Consider the following 10,117-nt stretch of genomic DNA (forward strand, 5'->3'; position numbering starts at 1 on the left):
AGAGGACATGAGAAGCTCCCCGTAAGGGGTGACACATGCTGGCACTTGAGCCACCGACCCCGTGCTGGGGGGATTCCAAGTGTCCCCTTCTAGCAGGTGATCTATTGGTCTCGACGAGCGTTGCCAAGCTGCAGTGAGTCCCGCTGACGCTAGAATTGATATCATTTCCCTCGGAGCTATGTGGGTACACATTTAGGGATCTTCTCCCGCTCCACCTTCCCCCCCCCCCCCCTCCCCCAGGATGTTCACCTCCAGCTTCCTAGCCGATACCTCACTGTTGTGTAGCAGCTGGGACACAGGTAGTCCCATCGCCTGCCCAAACGATGAAGATGCTCAGGTGTGGGCTCAGAGATTGCCACCTTGGAAGGACTCACACTAATGCTCTTCGACCCCACACATTCTACTCTGGGTTTTGGTTTTTTATTCTTCCAGGCAGGGCTTTCCCTGTCGTCCGGTTCCTTCACTGTTTTAAACAGAGATCCCATTTTTGTCCTCACCTTATGTACCAGAATCCACTTCAGATCCCAATTAGCCCCCATCCTCTTTCTTTTTCCCTACCTCTTGCCCTTCCCTCACCTGCAGTCCCCAGAGGCTGCCAGGACCTGCGGGGATGAACCACACCTCAGAAAGTAAAACCATCCCTTCGATACCCAGATAGAGGCAGAGACATCTTGTTGCGAGCACACAGGTTTGAATTATTAGGCTATAAATTTCGTACCGTGATAAAAGCTTCAGCTGCGTTGTTCAATATTAAAGGTTTTGGCAATAGCATCACTTGGTCTTTTACTTCCTTTTACCCCTGCCTCGGACTACATTCCCCTTTCACAGATTTCTAAGAAAATCTTTCATGTTTTGTTTTAATATCGCATGTATACATTTCAGGTTTCTCAGCCAGCGTACAAATAAGAATGGACATATGGCAGGAGCATTTGATGTTTGCAAAGGGGCAGAAGGTACTTGCTAACTGATTTCCGCTGTGGAATTATATGGGATTCTCTTTTTCTATATAGGCAACTTTCATGTTAGCTGGCATATTCTTGCTCACAGTTTTTAAGGTTTCCATCCTGTGGTTATAGTAAAAAGTATATATAATACAATGTGTCTCTCCTTCTCTCCTCTCCCAGTAAATGCAACTTCATCTTAACTCTCTCATTAGAACATTGTATGCCTAATGATTTCTTCACAGCGGCTAATTATTGGGTTTTGGATTTGGATTTGGATTAGTTTTGTTTTTCTTTTTTCCCCTTTTGCCGTGGTTTTGCCATCCTCCTGAGGATGTGAACTTGATTAAAATCTAATGGTGAAATGCCACAGATAGCGTAGCTTTTAGACACGGTGTTGTCCAAACTTCAGGGGGAACCTCAGCAAACTTCTGACCTCTCTTTTAGTGACCCCCGGGGTAGTTACAGACCCGGAAACACTCTCCCTCCAGCCTCCCACTAAAGTTAATGGGTCAAACAAGCTCCCTCTCCTTTATTTGCCAAATATTTACATCATCCAAAGTACAGATGACGTGTCCGTTCGTGCCTTCATCACCTCACAGCAAAATTATTCCTTCTAGGCAAAGCTTTCCAAAGGGTTATGGGAGCGCGGGGCTCTCCTGGCAGCAGGTGGGCACCAGGTCGGGCTCCGGGGATGCCCCAGCTGTTCCCGGGGCTCTCCCAGCCCTGGTCGTGCCCCTCCGCTCACCAATTAATTCCCTGCCCACTCGGCCCTCACCCTGGGTTTCCCCAGCAAACCCGCACACCCGGGGTTGTCGGGCAGGGAGAACTCGCACCTGGTGAATAAGGACACTTCTGCTGGGCAAAGGCACAACGCTCTGCGCGTTTCCTTTGCAACGCGACCTACGAGATGCAGCTTTAAGTTACAACCAGCTGTTATATTTTTCTTTCCTTTCTTTTTTCTTTTTACTATTATTATTATTATTGTTCTGTAAGGGTTGGCAAAGGGCTGCGCCAGGAGATGGCAGATGATTTCACATCGCGAAGAACTCCCAAAGCAACATGGCGTTGTGAGAGAGGATGACAATCGGTAATTACTGGCAGGCTGCGGGGATCTTCCTCGCTCACAATGGGAAGGAAGCGGCTCGGAGAGGGGACACGGAGCTGGCACAGCGGCAGGAAAGCGGCCTCAAGTTGCGTGCAAGAGTCGGCGGAATTTCTTCCTTTAGGCATCGGTGCTCAGGACCAGGGGGCATGCTTGGCTAGAGACGGACCTTCATTGTTCGGCCGCTCGTTATTCTGCGTGTCACAGAGGTTGCTACGAGACCACTCCCTGTTCTCTGTGCCACTGTTGGACTAAATATACTTCGGCTCCCGGGACGTTGCGAATTGTCTTCAGAGCGTGGGAACCCCGGCGTGTGCCCTCCGCTCCGCTCGGCCGCTTGGCACCGCCGCCGCTTCTTCTCCCCGGGTATCTCGGGCTGCTCCTGCCGGGCGGGGGCTGCTCCTCCTGCCCGGAGACAATGGTAGAGCCCGACCCATTGTCTGCGCTCAGCGCAGTGCCGTGCGTGGGTCCGGGGACACGGGTGGGTGGCTGCGCCCAGGTGGGAGGCACCGTGTGAGGGGTCATCAGGGACCGGCTCACCCCAGCACGTCCTGGATATCCACGGGGCTCAAACGCAGAGATCTGGGTCGCTCCCAGAGTGAAGAATGTGTTGGAAGCGCAGTCAGCTGTCGGGTATTTAAGAATGGGATTTGGCCCTCAGCAGGGCCACATATGTAAGTGCTTATCTAAAGAAGACGTAAAATACAATAAGCTTTGGAAAAAATTCATGATTCAGCAAAAATAGAGGGAGTAATATATTTACAGGGAGATGCAAGTTATCGGCTAGCATGCATTTGGCTGGTGTAATGTTTAAAGGAAAATACTGGATAATTCCTGTTTGGAGAACGTGTTCACGGTATGGGTGGAAAAACATTAGTTCCATCTAACATGAAGAGTAGCAAATGTCTGTTGTTATTAAAGGCAGCACGTAATATATATACCTGAGAAATGTACTCTAGGCGCTAAAAAGCATTTTCTAGACTCCGGTTTTACTAGTGTTTTACCGAATAAAATTTTAACAGAAATGCGTGTGCGTGGTGAAATGTAAAGCTAATTGGAGAACACGGGATCATATCGCAGTATCGGGTAACTTTCTGCTGGGAGGTGACTGAAGCAGGGAGCACCCAGGGCTTGAGCTGAGGGCACGTAGGCGCTGCAAAGTGCTCTGCAGAGGCCAGCTGGCCGCCTCTGCCCCGCACCCGGTCCCAGATGGCGCGTGGAGCCCTGCGGGGCGCGACCCGACGGCTGTGCCACCCACGCGAGAAGCAGTGGAACACGTGGGGGGCGATGGGAACCCCATTCTGAGACCAAGGGGTGCTCCACTCCCTTACTTTGGGGGAATGTAACATCTCAAAAGGTGAGAGGCACACACACACGCTGACACTGGAGCGAGCCTCTTCGGTGTGGGGCTGGCTGGTCCTTGGTGCGCGAAGGGAGGCACTGGCCCGTGGGCACGGTGGCGGGGCACAGGTGTAACGGGGCCGCCTCCCAGCTCCATGCAGACATACAGGGACTGGGGCCTCCGCTGTCGACCCTCGAGACCACCGGGCGGCTCGACGGGGCCCGACTGGACGGGGAGCTCCGGCTGTGCTCGGCAACAGCACCCACCGCCTCCCAGTCGGGGAAGAGTTGAGGATGGAGATGGGCACGGGGCCGGGCAGGGCGAGCCGTGGCCCCCGAGCCGCCTTCTCCGCAGCCACCTGGCCCCTTGGAGGTGTCTCCGAGGCAGACGATGAGTACTGCCAGCTACGGAGGGGAAGGACAGCCCCTTCCACCCCCACCCGCCAACCTGCAGTAAACTTGCGGAGTTTTGCCAGACGCAGGGTGGTTTATCTGGGAGGTTGTTTTCCTCTCCGTGGAGATCTCCACTCGTGACTCAAGTAAGCACTCGCTGCCCTCAGTACGCTGAGCCCCCGTATATCATGGGATATTTCTTAAGACAGCCGCGATGAGAGCCCCGCGTATGTAAAGCCTCATCTGAGCGAGGGACTGGAAACGTGAGGAAAAAGAGCTGTTAGACAGACCCAGACATTAGAGATAAACTGCCTCCATCAAGTCAACATTTTAATCAGTAAAACCACTTCTGAAAAGGCAACCAAAAAAAAAAGCTCTTGGAGAATGTACTCAAACAGCTGTCTTCCAGTAAAGGCAAACATGTCCAATATTTCCTGTATGATTTCTTTTTTTTTTCACTCCTCTTTCTTTCTGTATAGACTACACACAGCCGCCCTCAACACAGCGAGCCTCGCTGTTTCCCTTAGGTGAAAGTATGGCTTTGGAGTCCGCACCAAAAAATAGACACCTCAACGTCTGCGGCCACTGAATGCTGCTGTGGAAATGTCACAGTACTGCAGGAATGAGGGGGGGGGTCTTTGAGGGAACGCTCTCGCCCGCACTGTTAAGGAAGGAGCGACTTCAGCTTCCCCCCGACAGCCGTTTAAAGGGAAAGAGAACTGCACAAAGTGGGCCTGAAGCTCAGGAATAACTTTTCCCCCTCTTTTTTTTTTTTTTTTTAATTTTATTTTCTTACTGGTAATGAAAAAGGTGGAGGGATACGTTTAATTGTAATCAGGCTGCAACAATACACCATGCGATCATGTGGTAGCAATTATTACATGCTCCCAGCAGAAATAGAGGCTACACCACTGCAGCTCGCTGTACACCGGGCTTATTTTCTGTTTCAAAAGACGTGACCCGCCGATAGATAAGGCAAAAATGAATACACCCTCCAAACTCTAAGCCCAACAATTACCAAGGGACGTTAATTTGAGTGCGTTTATCCATCGCTCCTTCCCTTTCGTACTGAAGCATTTCCAAGGGCAGATGTAACCGACCTGATAAACTGCTGCGGTGGGTGTCCGCCTCCTCGCTTATCGCCATTCGCAAAGGCTAAAATGAAAATGTTCCCGGCTCCCTTTGTGCGGACGGGAAGAGCCGGTTGCGGTGGAATCCTTCTCGGTTTGCCTGGCAAAGCAACGTGGATGGAGGTGGTAGGTGGGATTTATCACTGCGTTCGGGCAGCCCGCGGCCGACAGAGAAGCAGCGAGGGCTGCAGGGCCGTGCGTGCACACGGCAGCCACAGGGAAATCCTTTCTGCTCACTGCCAGCGTGGAGAGACGGATTTCTATGCTTCCAGCCGCCGAATATTAACAGAAAGCATTCGCATCCGCTGGAAGGACACTCGTGAAAAGATCACAGAATAGTAATTAAGCAAACCCAACGTAACCCAGAATGTAGACCTTGTGCGTGAGGGGCAAATCAGGATTGTTCCATTTTCGCTTTAATCGCGTGGAACAGCTCCTGCGTGTTGTCTAGGGAGAAAAAACAACGACACAAAGAGAGGTGACCAGAGGTTCTGTGCTCTGCAGAGATGGCTCCGTGTGCCGCACTTCGCGTGAACGGCTTTCGGCTTTTTTCGAGTACACCTAATTTATAAGAGGTGGCAGCCTGAGAGTTTGGGTGGACAACACAGATGGGTCCGCACCGAACGTGCGCACAAGGAGCGGTGGACGCCTTTTTTTACCTAAGAAAAATGCGGGATGAAGTCCTTGGCGAATCTTCCCGCTATTTCCCTGCACCCCCCCCCCCCCCCCCCCCCCCAGTCTGCCTTTTCTTTTACGAATTCTCCCTATTTTGCAGCTCTCTCTCCACCCCCTCTTTTCACCCCCCCCGCAGAACGCGGTGGGAGGGAGAGAGTTAAGATGTCCTGCGAACCCCGCTCGTAAAGCTGCTCACTTCCATTAGAAACACATGAATATCCTGAAATACAGAGTGTCTTTTAAAACGGGCTCAGGAATGTTTATCTCCATCCGTGATGCTTTAGAAATTGTGGAAGAAAACAGCGGTGACAGCTCTCCTCCAAGTTGCCCTTCTGGCAGGTAAACTTCAGTCGCTCATGAAAATCAGATTCGATTAAGGATCTCTCCTGCCATCACTTGACTCCGGTGTCTCCCAGGGCTTCTGGGCTCCGTATTTGTATTAGTAACTAAGATCACGCTCTATCTCCTCAATCATCAGCTCAACTCTTTCAGCAGGTTTGCAGAGATTTAGCTCTGGGTTAAACACGTATTTTCAACCATCAGCCCCGATTAATTTTTTTTCCCCACTGCTCATTAATTAGCTAGAAACAATGGGACACAAAGTAAGAGTGATTTTCCTCTGACTACAGCTTTTCTTCCGTCTGCGTCCGACTTTGATTAACCCCCAAGTAGTTCGGCTCCCCTCGGCGGGGCACTCCGAGTGTTGTCACACAAAGGGACGGGACTTAAAAAGCCTCGCAGGTAATCCGTGCCGACAAATCCGGGTTTGTTTTTTATTTTGTTTTGTTGGTTGTTGTTTTGGTTTGGATTTTTTCTTTTTTTTTTTTTTTTTTTTTTTGGCCAAGATTGACATTCAGCCTAAAGCACTTCTTGCCAGTCGAAGTGCAGGGACGTCGCAAGGCCTCTTCAGAAAAACGAGTGGCTCTGTAACTACTGCAGGGAAAGATTTACAAATCATTTCTAATTTCCCGTTTGAGGCCAAAAGCTCGCAGCCCTCGGCGGGACAAGGCTATACCTTCGCCTTCACGGCGTCACGGGCGCGCAGTGGCTGCGTTCAAAGCGCTTATAGGGGGCAAATTCTGCCCTTGGCTTACACCTGCGGATTGGGTGACGGGAATGTGACTCCAGCGCAGCCAGGGGACGCATCTGCCACTGCAACCAGCTGCGATAGCTGCCGCGGGGATGCTGCGCGCTGCGCTGAGACTGAAAATCGCGTGAAAATGGTCCGGTTCCGAGAGGATCCAGAGCCTTTTAAAATCCCCCTTGTGATCACGGCTGTCCATCCCCTCGCCCCCCAAGGTATTAATGCTCATCTTAGAGGAAACGACTTCACGGATGTTTTTCTCTCCGAGATGTTTTGCGCGCTATGTAAATGAAAAGCGGTTTGGAGGTTTGCATCAGAGCTCCTGGAAAATGCATGCGCTCTGTCCTAGGAGCGTGGTTGCTGTGTCTTAACCTTACTTTGTACGAGAAGAAAAAAAAAAAAAAAAGAAATAAAGAAAGAAAGAAAAGAAAAAAAAGAAAAAAAATAGAAAAAAGAAAAGAAAAAAGTAAAAGAAAAGAAAAAATATCATGGAAGAAGCTTTACTTTTTTTTTCTTTTTTTCTTCTTTTTTTTTTCTTTTTCGGAGGCATAAATGGAATCATTCAGCTCTTGAACCAAGTTCCCAAAATAAAATGTTGTAGAGAATAGCCAAAACCAATCGGTTTCTTCAAGTAAACGCTTCCTTATTCTTGATTAGTTTAGCTAGCACATCCCAAACCTCGTTTTATAAAAATAAAATAAAATAAAATAAAATAAAATAAAATAAAATAAAATAAAATAAAATAAAATAAAATAAAATAAAATAAAATAAAATAGAACCTCCTCTAGAATTGGTAAGGAATGAAGCACAATAGTAAGGAATAAATGCACCACTGTCATGGCGAGGGGATAGGCTCAAGCCTATTTTATCCCTGGTGTTCATTACAGGGTCCATGATTTTCGGAGAACATCTGTTCTGCCCGATGCCTTCAGCCCTCACGGTTCTTTTCTAATATTTAATGGCAGATCCCCATTAAGGCAGGAAGGAATTACAGCCCCATGGCTGGGGAATTAAACCCGTTGTTGGGGAGGGGGTTGGAGGGATGAAATAGTCCCCCTCTCGGTGTCAATAATTTATTAAAAGTGAGTCCTGGACAAATTCGGAAGCGAAACAAATGCATCAGGTCCCATGTCCGACAATAGCTTCTTCTTGGTGCTGCACACGTACCCGTAATTTTGAATGTTTTGAGGGAACGGAACCATTGCAGGGCTCCTACCCACGTCACAACAACAGGGGAAGGGTACGGCTGCATCCCCCCTCTTATCAGCGCTGAAAAGCGCGGCCCTCTTTCCTAGCGATAAATAGAGCCCTGGCGTTGGGAGAGATACGTGGAAGAGAGAAAAGAGATCTCTTTAATCTGATCTCCCTTCTCCCTTTTGCACACAGAGCTGGAACGGCTCCAAGTGGGTAAACAAAACAAAAAAACAACCACCAAAACTCAGCAGACCGGATGCCTCCCCCACCCCACCCCCCCCAACCCCCTTCCCCCAGCTCCCTCTCCACCACTTGTACAGTTCGCACCGGGACTCAGAGCTGCAGTTTCACACGGCTTCTCCTTCCCGATGGAAGAGGCTGGAAGAGCCGGGGCAGATAAGCGAGCAGCGGAGCTGGGAGAGAGGAGAGCAGGGCGATAGGGGCGGGCTGGGGGGAGGCGAGCTGGGGAGATCGCTTTCTCATGGCTCCCCGCTTTGAACAAATCAGACACATCTTCGGGCTGTGAATGACAGTTCTCACATTGGCTAGGCTGCAACTTTCAACTTGACCTTGGCCTCTCGCCGTGTCTAACCCGTATGGAAAGCAGCGCTGCCCCACGGAGCTGCCGCCCCTTCGCCTTTCCCTGCTTCCCCCCTCCACCCCCGCCCCCCCTCCCTCCGTCCCGCCGCAGGGCGATGCGGGGAAGCGGCTCGGGAAGCGGAGGAAAACAAACCGGCCCGGTTCGTGCCAGCCGAGCGCCGTTTGCCCGGGGGAATCCACAGGTTTCAGAGCTGGAGCCTGGAAGAAAAGGAAAAATATGCGGGGAATAAATATTTGCTTTTGGCCACGAGGAAGAATGCGGAAAGGAGTACGCTAAGTCAAAATGGGAACCGTTTATTGGCTACAATGAAGGAAGAAAGGGGCTAAAGCGTTGACAAATTAGCGGGGGGAATGACAGCGACTTCAGGTATCCGGCCCATCTCACGAAAAAATCACCTCGAAAGATAGATGGGCTCCGAAAGGCCATTTCCCAGGGCCGGCAGCGATGGACGAAGCGCAGCCCTCGCGGCCACGATGGACGTCCCCGGGACCGCTCCGCGCTGGTCGCGATGCGGGAAAAACAATGCTCCAACGTCAATGGGAAGCACAATAGCATCATAAATACGCCGAGCTGTCAGGGGCTTAACAAAGCGACATGCAACAGAAAAAAAAAAAAAAAAAAAAAAAAAGTTTTCAGGATGGGAGGATCTGGGGGTGCTCGTCCGGCACACAGGAGGGCCGGGAGCTGGTGGTGGTGATGGGATGATCGCCGCTTTGGGTCAAGTTTATGGATAGAGCAGTGGTTCAAGGTTATGAAAGGATATCTGCAGGTCAGGGAAACGCATCCGCATTGGTGGGAGATGCGGATGGTATTAAAAGTGGAAATCATTTCGCACTAAAAAAAAAATATAAAATCCGACGTTTACCGGGAAAGAACGTAATTTCTTTTTCTAGAGATCGCTCGCATTAGAGATATGACCTTAAATATATATATATATAAAACAGCCAATAAAGCATTTTTCCCAGCACAAAAAGGCGCCGTGGCTCCGTGTGCACACTGTGCAAACCGACGTGAGATTTTACGGCCAAAGACGATTCAAGCGGAATTGTAGGCCCCGGCTTTTATTATCACAGTAACAAATAATACAGCAGAGTTACGACGGAGATCCAGTTAACCCTCCCGCTCCCCGAGCCCATCCTAAAACAAATCAATACACGAAGCAAATCTGGATTTCCCAGTCAGTTCCTCTTATCTGGCTTCGGAAGCTTCGTGGCGAGAGGAGTGGAGCGGCTCTCGGGCGGTCGACGGGCAGGAAGGAAGAGGGAAAACACCCGAAAGGCCCCCGGAGGCTCTGCTGGAGCCTTATCTGAGACCCCGGCAGCGCTGTTCCGCCCGGTCCTCGCGGCGAGGTCCCCGCGGCACCTGGGCGGGGGGGGGGGGCCGGGCCCTCCCCGAGGAGCGGCGGCCGCGCAGAGCGGAGCTCGGGAAACCGGAGCGGGTGAGGGGAGCTCTTCCCCTCCTCGCGAAGGCCGGAGGGGGCCTCTCGGGTTTCCGCGGCTCCCGGGGCGGGGAGGACCGAGGGAATCGGCGCGGGGGCGAAGCGGCCGCGGTCCAGGGGGAGCCCCGCACCTCGGGCAGCGCTCCGCGGCGACAACAGGGCCGAGCGGCTCACGCCTCGGTGGCGAGGGGAGGAGGGAGGGAGGAAGGAGGGAG

The sequence above is a fragment of the Lagopus leucura genome, unplaced genomic scaffold (assembly GCF_019238085.1).
Source record: "Lagopus leucura isolate 7727_CA_CO unplaced genomic scaffold, USGS_WTPT01 Super-Scaffold_100157, whole genome shotgun sequence".
NCBI classification, from domain to species: Eukaryota; Metazoa; Chordata; class Aves; order Galliformes; family Phasianidae; genus Lagopus; species Lagopus leucura.